The 12,953-nt window shown below is 40.9% G+C and overlaps 1 long non-coding RNA gene across 1 annotated transcript; it reads left to right on the top strand.

Moving 5' to 3' along the window:
- Positions 1–456: 456 nt before the first annotated feature.
- On the top strand, positions 457–5,273 carry LOC136440240 (uncharacterized). Its single transcript, XR_010756641.1, has 4 exons — positions 457–1,220; positions 1,599–1,663; positions 3,153–3,325; positions 3,519–5,273. It is a non-coding gene; the product is annotated as an uncharacterized lncRNA (long non-coding RNA).
- Positions 5,274–12,953: the final 7,680 nt, after the last annotated feature.

Below are 12,953 nucleotides of genomic sequence, written 5' to 3'. Positions count from 1 at the left end.
GTCTGTGTACCGCAGAAACAGGCTAGAGCGCTGTGTGCAGAAGTAGTCGTTGCTCTCGAGATGTCTCGACCCCTCACCAGCAACAAAACTCAGGGTGTCATCAAAATGGACTCAACACCTTGCCATCCGTCAAGAGATCATGATTCTCTCTGCTGATAATGCTTCAGGTAGACAGAGGGGATGGTACATTTCTAGGCTGAACCTAGAACCGAAATGACAATCACAAATCAAGTTAACTTCCTGTCATGCCCCCAGCAGTCTGTAGATGAAATTCTTGTTAAGTTATCTTTTACTTTGGCTCATCTATTTGCATTTTTTATTTTTGTCTCATCTATTTGCATTTTTTTATATTTAGTAGATGGTGATATTGCCCATTTATGGTATGGAGGGTTGAGCTTTTGTAGCCTCCTATAAAGTCCTATTGAAATTTCGGCTACGGCTAAGGCTTAGGCTGACGTTGGAACGCACACATACACACCAACTAATGCACACATACACACACACACACACACACACACACACACACACACACACACACACACACACGTGGCGTCGCGGTGGCACAGTGGCAGGGTGTTTGGCCCCAGAACCCAGAGGTACTGAGTTCGAATCCGGGGTTCCCTGATCTGTCCCTTTGACGTTGTGTCCTTAGGAAAGGTACTTAGCACGACTTTCCTCACTTCGCTCAGGTGTAAATGAGTACCTAGCTTCGGTTAGGGACGTCCCTCGGATAGGACGTTAAATGGAGGTCCCGTGTTTGAGGAGAGCCACACCTCGAGCACGTTAAAGAACCCACCACACTTATCGGTGTGCGTGGTTCAAAACCTACAGTCCTATGGCACGCAATAACACACAACACAAACACACTAACACATTAACAACTATCTGACAGATGACTTAGCCTTAAGCTGCAAAATAACTTTCTTAAAGACTTCATTAGTCCAAAAAGGTTTCAAGCAACTACCGCTCTACCATGTGCTGACAATATCAACATCTATTACATACATTTTAGCATAGTAAGCATTTTCTGCTTAGTTAGGATTAGTTATTGGGTCCAAAACTGGCACTAAATGGATGTTCCCTCTCCCCACATCACCAGTTATCAAGTGTCACCACAACCGGGGCTTCGCGACGAACCTGAAGAAGACAACTCCCGGAGCAGTACCAACACATCACCGAGACCATCTTTGAAGACATGTGATGCAGTGTTTGTTCTGAAGGTGAGACCGACCGCTTACGAGTAGTCAGGGGAAATTTTTTATTAATGTTCGGTTAGGTAGGAGTTATTCTGTAGTTTAATCCTTTAAATTGCAAATGGAGCCTACTTATCCAACTTTTTTCAGCTGTCATTGTGTTGCCCTTTGGTAGTACTTGACTGGATGATCTTCCATACACTTGAAATATCAAAGATATCTAAGCTAGGACTAAAACCTAACTAGTGTTTCCTCTAGTACTTTCAAGCATCTTTGATTTCGTCTTACGTTTCAATCTTGATGTGCACCATGGAAAATTAGGTGAACGAACAAAGTTCTCACAAACATCCTGACATTCGGATCAAATGTCTTAATGCATTCTATCTTTTTCTCTTTACAACATAGGACTAGAACAGACACGTGAATACTGAGCTGATGCACAAATGCTGCTTTCACAGACATATGACAAGGTATTGTACTGTATTTTGTGAAAGCAGACTCAGGTTCTGTTATTGCCATCACAACCCAGATTTTGATTAAATGACAGGTCTTTGTCAATGCATATGAATGATTTATTCCTCTGTGTCCGCAATATTAAGTTTACCAGACTTTTAATTTATGAACCTGAACAATGCTTACTGGAAAAGTCTTTAACTTGCTTGTCTGATTGTGAATTGCATGCAGGATGTGAATATTATGTTTTTCTGTCAGCTTATGCATGTCTTTTTTCTGCTGATATCGCAGAAATGTCTGGACGTGCTACACCGGGGCTGGGTACAGGAGGTGCCAAGCACCACCATCACTGAAGATGCTACGTGACAACATCCAGGACATCACAAAGCCAGCAAGGAGGTGTCAAGCGAATCTACCGGCTTATCTACAAGAGCTGCTGTTCTTTTCTTAAGGTGAGACGGACAGCAATGTCAAGAATTAAACACGCTTGTAACCTTGAGGATATTCAATTGTCTTCGGTTTCGCAGCGCTTTACTCTCTACTTATGAACTCTACTTATGAATCACGGATATTTCCCGGTTAACAAAATGTTTGCTTGAAAACATCCTGACTTATAATCAAATGTCTTAATACATTGTATTTTTCTTTTCCAACTTAGGACGGATGAACAGTTTGGGTGTGAGGCAGCTGATACGTACGTGCAAATACCCTGGCCTTGCTGCATGATTCCAAACTGAAGGGATTGGAGGAATAAACAAGGAGACTGCGGGATCAGCACCTGTGAGTAGATCCTGTACAACTTACTCCAACCTGAACCAGCTATTTTTGACAAGTTCAGGCCATTGTCACTGACGTTAACTGTCATTGTGTTTGTGGGGGTAATCCAATGCCCTTCGGTTGAACCTGACTGGATGATCTTCCATACCGGCTTATAACATCAAAGATATACTAGTAAAAGCTAAGGACTAGAAGCTAACTGGCGCTTCCTCGAGTACGTTCAAGTGTCTTTGATTTCGCAGCGTTTTACGTTTTCATTTTAATGTGTTTCATGGGAAATTAGGTGAACGAACACAGTTCTCACAAACATCCTGACATTCTGATCAAAGGTCCTAATGCATTTTATATTTTTCTCTTTACAACTTGGGACTAGAAGAGACACGTGAATAGAATGAGCTGATGTGATGGACATATGCAGCTTCCGCAGATATGACAAGGTATTGTACTGTATTGATCTGTATTGTTTGAAAGCAGACTCGGGGTTGGTACTTGTCATCACAATCCAGATTTTAATTAAAGGACAAGTCTTTAATTTGCCAATGAATGATTTAAATCCTTTGTGTTGGCAAGTTTGCCAGACTATTTTAATTTCTGATCCTGAACAATGCTTTAGGGGAACATCTTTGTCTCTTTTACTTGCTTGTCTGATTGTGAATTGAATGCAGGATGTGAATATCATGGTTGGACTTTGTCAGCTGATACATGTCTTTTTTTCTGCTGATATCACAGAAATGTCTGGATGGACGTTGTGCTACTCCGATCCGGGGCTGGGCAAGGGAGGTGCTAATTACCACCATCACTGAAGATGCTATGTGACAACATCCAGTACATCACAAAGCCAGCAAGGAGGTGTCAAGCGAATCTACCGGCTTATCTACAAGAGCTGCTGTTCTTTTCTTAAGGTGAGACTGACAGCAAGGTTGAGAATTGAACACGCTTGTAACCTTCAGGATATTCAATTGTCTTTGGTTTCGCAGCGCAGTACTCTCTACTTATGAACTCTACTTATGAACCACTGACATTTCCCGGTTAACGAAATATTTGCTTGAAAACGTCCTGACTTGTAATCAAATGTATTTTTCTTTTCCAACTTAGGACTGGATGAACGGTTAAGGTGTGAAGTAGTGCACGTGCCATGGCCCTGCTGCAGAATTCCAAACTGAAGGGATTGGAGGAATAAACAAGGAGACTGCTGGATTAGCACCTGTGAGTAGATCCTGTACAACTTACCCCAACCTTACCAGACTACCAAGTTCAGGCCATGGTCACTGCTGTTAAACAGTTCAATTTTGCTAGTATCATCACCTTTGATCACTTAAGAACAGTTTGACCAATTTAGGTGACATATTTGTGTCACAGGCATTTAAACTTCTTCTGCATGACTTCTGTCACCTTTTCCAATTTCTGGCAGACAATAAGGCAACCTTCTGCCTTTTTCAAGATATTGCAAGCAAAAAAAAACATTAGTCTCCCTCATCTTAATTGATTGTAATTTCACTTTCTTGCAGTTACAAGCTGCTGACATCTCTCAGCAGAGTCCAGGATCTTATTGATGCCATCAAACCCAGATCAACTTCATCGTACACCATCTCCACGGTGACATCCAGAACGACCGGTGCTCGTGTGTACGCCCTGCCAGAGGACCTGAAATTGTTAAGTGTTTACATCATTGCAGAGTTGGGCTGGGACTGACTTGTCTTGGGGTGATAGGAAGTTACTTATTTTGTGATGTTCCATTTATAGCTTTAACTCAACGTACAATTCCCTCTGTGTACCTGAGGCGTTGTCGGCAGGGATGATCACAATCTCTTGGTTGATGGTAGGGTGCTTGACGTGTGTTTTGTTGACATCCTGAGTGATATTGCTGGAAGGGGTTGGGGCATTTTGTGAGTGGTGGCTGCTTTTTCACACAGGGTTTCAGCCTGTTTCTGTGGTGTATAGGCTCCGGGAGTGTGGCTCTTTTGGTTTCTGTGACTGGGTCGGTGGCTGAGATTATACTCGGGGTGGCTGTGAAGTTCATTGTTTCAGAGAACGGGGACTTTCCTGGTTCTGTTAGTTTATGACTGCTTGGGTTTTTCTACTATCTGTTGTCCTTTCTGTTTATGTCGTGGTCGGTGGTTGCGGGGACCTAGACCATTGCATAATTCGCCTTGTGTCGTATCTTGGAGTCCCGAACTAAGACAAGGGCACAGGGCCAGAAAAGAAGGCAGGTGGTTGGAGATCCTAAGTAGTTATGAGCTAACAGAACCAGGGAAATCCCTGATCTCGGGAGCATTGAACTTTGCGGTTTCTTCGAATGTAATCCCGGCCATCGGCATAGCCACAGAGATTGAATTAGTCATATATTTGGGTCTGTTTACCACAGAAACAGGCTAGAGCGCTGTGTGCAGAAGTAGTCGTTGCTCTCGAGATGTCTCGACCCCTCACCAGCAACAAAACTCAGGGTGTCATCAAAATGGACTCAACACCTTGCCATCCGTCAAGAGATCATGATTCTCTCGGCTGATAATGCTTCAGGTAGACAGAGGGGATGGTACATTTCTAGGCTGAACCTAGAACCGAAATGACAATCACAAATCAAGTTAACTTCCTGTCATGCCCCCAACAATCTGTAGATGAAGTTCTCGTTAATGACAGTTAGGGTCTATGCGGCGTACTGTATCGGTAGTCAAATCATGTACTATCCTGCGATGGCATCTAGCATTAGATCGAAAGCCTTTGAATGTAAAATGCTATGAATCGATTTGCTGCTTCTTTTACATTCTGTACAAAAAGGTCTTTTGTTCTCAATTAGCCTATATAATGCGTGTATTTTGTGTGGCTTTTCTAGTATAAGACTGGCCACCTCAATTGTACTTGAAAGCAAAATACATTAGCTTTGAGATCAAGCGTTTTCTTCCTCAGTTGTAGTGCAATTTGTGCCTTTTTCTAACACATTGTACACTTTGCATTCCTCTGTTGTGAACAATTGCAGTCAAATAAACAGTTTAAAACCAGGTTTATGGTTTGTTTCACATTTGATTTTGAAAGAAAATGGATAGAATTTCTCCCTTCCCAACCTCCAACTGGCATGGATGGATGTTCCCTCCCCCATATCCTCACTCTGATGTGAAATGGATTTCCCTCTCCCTCCAACCTGACCTTGAATGTATGGTCCCTCGCGGCTAGCTTCTGTAGTCTGTCCATTCTTTCCACACCACACCACACCCTAACGTTAAATGGATAGTCCTCCCTCCCCACACCCTCATCCGTATGTAAAATAGATGGTCCCTCTCTACCCAGAACTGGTTGGTCCCTCACTCCCTCTTCTAAAGATGTGCATGCAGTGTTAATTCGTGATACATATTTGGTAGTGGGCAGGAATTGATGAGACCTCCAAATAATCAGATTTTGGCCCCTAGTGACCTTATAAGCTACTGCAGCGGAGCTTCCTGTTTTGATATTTCGTGTTCTGTACATGCTATGGTCGTGATTCTTGAGTGGTAGATACAGCTCTTTGGAAGGATATCAAGTCGTGTAGGTTTGGGTCCCCTAGGGCGTAACTTTGGTCAGCTATCACTTCGTAACCATGAATGAGAAAGTAAAGTGGTTTCATTTCCTCAAACACCCACCAAGGGCACTATCGTTTGAATGTAAAGTTTGAACATTCTGATAAAGAGATTGAATTTTATACCGGAGCCATTACCCTATAATGCTTTAAGTATGGGGTGGGGGCGTAACTTTGGTCAGCTATTACTTCGTAACCATAAATGAGAAAGTAAAGTGGTTTCATTTCCTCAAACACCCACCAAGGGCCCTATCGTTTGAATGTAAAGTTTGAACATTCTGATAAAGAGATTGAATTTTATACCGGAGCCATTACCTATAATGCTTTAAGTATGGGGTGGGGGCGTAACTTTGGTCAGCTATTACTTCGTAACCATAAATGAGAAAGTAAAGTGGTTTCATTTCTTCAAATACCCACCAAGGGCCCTATCGTTTGAATGCAAAGTTTGAACATTCTGATAATTTAAAGAGATTGAATTTTAGACCGGAGCCATTACCCTATACTGCTTTAATACATATGGTGTGGGGGGGGCGTAACTTTGGTCAGCTATTACTTCGTAACCGGTAACCATGAATGAGAAAGTAAAGTGGTTTCATTTCCTCAAATACCCACCAAGGGCCCTATCGTTTGAATGTAAAGTTTGAACATTCTGATAATTTAAAGAGATTGAATTTTAGACCGGAGCCATTACCCTATACTGCTTTAATACATATGGTGTGGGGGGCGTAACTTTGGTCAGCTATTACTTCGTAACCATGAATGAGAAAGTTAAGTGGTTTCATTTCCTCCAATACCCACCAAGGGCCCTATCGTTTGAATGTAAAGTTTGAACATTCTGATAAAGAGATTGAATTTTAGACCGGAGCCATTACCCTTAATGCTTTAAGTATGGGGTGGGGGCGTAACTTTGCTCAGCTATTACTTCGTAACCATGAATGAGAAAGTTAAGTGGTTTCATTTCCTCAAATACCCACCAAGGGCCCTATCGTTTGAACGTAAAGTTTGAACATTCTGATAAAGAGATTGAATTTTAGACCGGGGTCATAACCCTATAACATGGCACGTTTTTTTACGAGCTCGAACTCACGGCGCCCCATCGCTGGTTGCCAGAGAGTGGTCAGGTTTTGATGATTGAATTTTGAACACATTCATCTTAAGAACTTACTTTGATAAGAAATTTATTCAGACTGTTCATGAGCCCTTCACGCTCCGAGTTACAAGCGGCAAACGCTGTGAGACGTTTTCGCGAATGTACGTTCTGATTTAGTGCTACGCTTGATAGTGTGCCTAACTTGACACGCTTTTATTATGTTGAGCCCAACATCCTGTTGGGCGCAACATATTGTGTTCGTAAGGTTTCTTTCTCCTGTCAAATCTTTTATTCGACGCAGCTCGGTCGTCCCTGTACCAACTGAGCTGAAATTTGGTATATAGGTAGAGTGGGTAAATACCCTGGGAGTTTTTTTCTTCATCTTTTCGATATTGACCTTGAAAGTGATTTTATTGAGGTTTTTCTGACCAAAAACGTACATTTTGGCCTCCTGTGCTCTGGAAATACATCCAAATGACCTGAAATTTGCTATGGGGGTACATTGAACAAATATTCAAAGAAGCCCATTCGCACTTTTGGCATACAACACTTCAAAATACGATTTTAGAGGGTATTTTGGGGAGAACATCGGCTATTTTCCTCATATGGGGTCACTGACCTTTAGGTCACATCTTTATTCATCTGGCCAGGTGGACTAATTCGGTCAGCCAATGAGAGAGCGCGTTGTAACACGGATTTTTCAAGCTCAACCTGATTGGTTAAAATAGTCAATTTAATTAGGGGCATACTCTGACAGGTACAGACACAACTTCACTACTCTCTGGCTCCCATCCTTGCGCTGTTATTGTTGTGTCATACTGAAGTTAAGTGCAATTGAGAAGGTTCAAAACTTTTCTGGTGGTATTTTTCGACACATACGGTGTTTTTCTTATTTCAACACTGCATGGAAACAAAGATTGGACACTATGGTGAAACCTGACATTTCCTCGCTATGTACACAAATTTTCTACCCCTGTGTCACCAAGATTGGACATCAGTGCACACAATAGTGAACACAAAGTGTCCAAAGTTTCCCACCTAGCAAACATCCCGTGTCGGGACGTTGACAATAACATTAACAATAACAATAGAGAGTTGTGAAATGCGTTAAAATTTACCTTGAGCAAGAAGGCCATTGCTTTGAGTGATTGTTTAAAGTTTTTGGCTAAAAATAACGTAAACGATTTCAAATACCAACATTGCAGACATACAACAAACGTTAGCCTCTATGCCACAGTCGCTTTTTGCATGGGGAGGGAAATGGGCGAAACATGTTGCATTTGCTCCCGCAAATGTTGCCTTTCTAGTAATATTGCTCTCTTCGGAAGTTGGTGATGTAGTTAAGAAAATGTAAATGAGGCTTGCAGTCTACTATATTCTAGCTTTCTTATTTCTCATTTACATTAAGAAAATGTAAATGAGGCTCGCAGTCTTTCTTTTGACCGGAAAATTTTGACTGTGTGCACTTTTCACTTCATGTGAGAAAGGCTATATCTAGCGCATCCCAGCTCATGATTTCACGGGAAATAGGCTACTACGCACTGTGTGTGTGGCCCGACGTACGTATTGCATGCGGCCCTACTGACAAATTAATTATGAAAAAACGACAACGCATCAACAATACTCCGTCTACTTATTGCCTAATGTCTTCGCCATCTTTGTATTCAGTTTCCTTTTCATAGACGGTACCTATCACATGTTAGAGCGTAACAAATCTCTGAACCTCGCTGCGTTAAATCGCCCCGCCACCATCACGGCGAGGAAAAGAGGCGGGAAAACAACGTCTTCAGACGACACCGATGTTTACGTTGTTTTTCTTTGGTCAGTTTTCTACTCAACAAACACTTAAAGACCCAAATTTTTAGTGTTTTATGAAGTTACATTTCTTACGTGAATGATAGTTGTGTGTCAGCTTGGCACAGGTCGTATCACTATATTTAGGCGCCGGGACGTCTAACTACGCAGTGACCCTCTACTCGGTCTACTCAGCGCTACCAGCATTATAGACGTAAGCGACAATATCATAGGGGAGTCAGGGGTTGTCTCACTGGTCCAGACATTCTGCCAGCCCAGCGGTTTGGACATGAAACAGAACAAGAGTCTGGCCACAGACCCACACGGCAACATTACACCACAAGAGCCGGACAGCGAGGAGATTAGTGGAGCAACAGGAGCCGGACAGGGGCCGGTCTTGCAGCTCTCCACGGCACTGCCGAAGCTGGCCAAGCTAGACATGTCTAACAAATACCAGCGTGAGAACATGCCTGTCCACCTGTCTGACACCGCTGCCATTGCTGTGGTCGAGGCTGTACCCAACCTCCCTGCCTTGGAGTGTCTGGGCCTCGGTGAGTTCTCAATGGACCCTGCAGGGTCCCAGGCTTTGGTGCAGGCTGAGGAACACCCGAAACTGCGGGAGTTGACGTGAGTACAAGTAGAGTACAATAACCAAGTGAAAATGTAATTAAAACAAAATCACTAGTTAACATCTCATACATGTGAGCTTTCATAATACATCTTGATGCATCGCTAAAAGTGTCCACCAGGACGATAAAACGACACAAAAGTTCAAGTACATCCCGTGACTCCCACAACCTATACGACAGTGTGTAGGAATGGACGACTTGTACAACAATCTTTATTGATACTACAAAATTAAAGCGACTTTCGGAAGGTCTTCTACAACTATACAGGCAAACAACAAACAATGGGATACAAAATGATTAACAGTAAGGGTTGTCTCCTTCTAGAATGTAGTTGAATTCATCTATAGAATGGAATGTATCAAATTTTGTTGAGCAAGCGGAAAGAAGCTTAAACAGCTTTGAGCGTTTATCATGATATCGTGGACAATATAGGGTAAAGTGTCGTTCATCTTCAATCTCATTTGGCCAGAAATAATGAACAAAACCTCCGGTCACGGAGAACTTTATGGTATCTTCCGATTTCCATATTCAATTTATGACTACATAATTCTTATTCTTCTATTTACAGATACACTGAGGAACTAGTTCCTGAGGGAGTGGACACCAGCTCCAGATGTCATTGGAAAGGTTAGTTACATCTATTGAAAAGTAAATTTACCGGAACATCTATCAAATTAATCATATAATGTCGTCTACATTCATTTTGTGGTTCGGCGACATGTTTAGAATATTTTTTTGTGTGACATTTGGCTGTTTTCTAGGGCCCAAAATATTATTTATAATAGTGACATTTACTAACATCTATCTAGCACATTTGCATAATAACTTAATACTCTGAGCATTTTAAAACCGCACACAAACGTGCCGTACGATGATTATCTTAGTTTCGCAAGCCTACGAAAACCCCAGCGACGATTTTAAGTGAGTTCTCACGTCACAGTTGCGTCGTGTTTTTGGATGATGGACGACCCTATACATTGTGGTAGTCTTGTTTGAACTCATTATGTATAGAAATTACTAAATAAAGTGACTTTCAAATTTTCGGGCCTATCATTATTGCTTCGGGTTTCTTTATAATGTCTCAGACTACAGATGTTCTTTTGTTCTTTCTACAGGACATTTGCCCCGGATCGCCGACGGGTTCGTCCAGTGTATGATGACGACATAACTATAGCTCCCAACTTAAGTTATCCACACACCTTAAGCTTACCGCATTTTGAAGCTAAGGGAAATATCTATGTGCCGATAGAGAGATTTTCCAAGATATGCTATGTATTTTCTACAAGTTTCCAGCAGTTTGTCATACGTTTGTTATGATGTATAAAATTCTGCACACAGTTAGTGAGGTATTTGGTGGTCCCGATATATCCGTAGTCGTTTGCAAACCACTTTATACATATCTCTCGTTTGTGAACGGAATATCTGATATCCGTGTATGACTGGTAAATGTAATCCCACGGGGATTTTCCGCAGATTTGTCAAACTTGGCCAACCTGATTAAATATTCTGTACCGCCAAACACATTCCTCTCTGTTGTTTTGTTCCATGCTACGATAGAGTGATAGCTAGGGATTTGTAGAGAGTAAAATCCGTTTTTCCGGCAAGGAAAAAAAACCAGTAATGACAAGGCTGTACTTTGAAGTTTTACTGCATTTTTTAGTCCGCTTCTGGTCTCTTCGTTTGCAGCCCGTAACATTTCTAAGACACAGGTGTGGCGAAGCCGCGGTAAACGGAGGTGGGTATTCTGACACATTATATAGCAGTTTTTATCGCGGATTGATATCACAACGGAAATGACCAAAACGAACGGATAAGAACCATGAACCAGCTTTCGCCCTATTATATATATATATATATGTTGTATGTTGTACCATGGATATGACGTAATTATATATTTTGATAGAGTTAGGGCTGTGTATTTCTGTTATATTGTATCTGACCCTTACCTCTTTCCTCATGACCTCAGTGAAAAGTGGCCTGTATATCCTGATTTAAGTTTCTCATGATTAAACAAAAGTTCAAACAAACAACAAACAATAGATAAATTCATATGGAAACATTATATTTAGCGGAGAACTCGCCCAAAGTTTCATCAATGATAATCTATTCTAAAGTGACATTCATTTGACTAATATATCAATCTTTCACAACTGCATGCATTTTCCATGTTCTCTCAGGTCGCTCAATATCTTTATTACATTAACGTCACATGTAATGCATTGGTCGCTTCAACTTGTGAGTGAACTGAGGACGACATGTCAGATCGGATGTAAGACATCATCGAAATGAAACCAATGACAATTATCATAACTAGCAACCACAATTTTCAGTATTTTGTTTATCATGTTGACCTTCCGGAGGGGAATTATATTTCGTGTTTTTCCCCCCAAAATCAGACGGAAATCAATGCGCTCGTGTATGTCACCCATAACATTAATGTGCTGTATCCTAGGCATTAGCTAACAAAGAAATAAGGTCATAGATGCTATTTCACATAGAATTGGTGGAATGGACTTTCCCCGTAAAGTATGCACTTTCTGAATGGCTACCACATTCAAATTTCAATTCTATCTTATTTCATAAAACAAGAAGGCGTTAAGCAAATGCAATAGTATTTTTCTATTTGACTGTCAATTGGCGTTGTAACAGTAAAAACATGAAAATGGCATGTCAACGGTAACTTTTTCATACATGTAATTTATTCCCATCAACAACTTTCAAAGAAATACAAATACAATATCTCTAACATTTTACTTATAATCTTACACTTTCATAACCTTTATGTCCCATGACAGTATATAGTAACACCGAAGCCTAGTCTACATCTCACTCAAATAACATGGACAGTATTTAACATACTTTCACCAAATGATCAAATAGTAGGGATGTTTGTCCGGCCAATTCACCAGTCTATTTCTAATAAACGAAACAAAAAGAACAGCAGTACAAACATATCTATCTGCTATCTATTTTCGTGTTCCATCAATATCACACTTCTTGACCTTTCATATCATATCATATCATATCAAGGCACTTGAATCATCAATACTTGTTTTGAATATCACCTAAGCCAGCAAACAATTCTATTCACACCCTAATCCCCATACATAACCCAGTAGAACACTGTAATATCTTAGCTCTAGATACATATTATATAAACCAATATATGATGCAACTTCAAAACTGCAATCTTACCAAACATTACTATGCAGATAGAAGAATAAATGGATAATACACTTTTAAAATGTGTATGAAAATAATGCAAAAATGTGCTGGTGAGAAAGAATGCCAAATTCTTCCTTTCAAAATTATTTTTAATTTCAGCTTTGTATTTGTTTAAAAACAGATACAAAGCTAAAATGGTGGAAGATGTAGCTGACTTAGAAATGTCATACATGTACAATGTAGCAGCAGTAGAGCAAGTCTACTAGTACAAGAACTAGTAGCACCTGGTTTCATACAAATGAAGA

The sequence above is a fragment of the Branchiostoma lanceolatum genome, chromosome 8, assembly GCF_035083965.1.
Source record: "Branchiostoma lanceolatum isolate klBraLanc5 chromosome 8, klBraLanc5.hap2, whole genome shotgun sequence".
NCBI classification, from domain to species: domain Eukaryota; kingdom Metazoa; phylum Chordata; class Leptocardii; order Amphioxiformes; family Branchiostomatidae; genus Branchiostoma; species Branchiostoma lanceolatum.
This window is presented reverse-complemented; position numbering and strand designations above follow the sequence as displayed.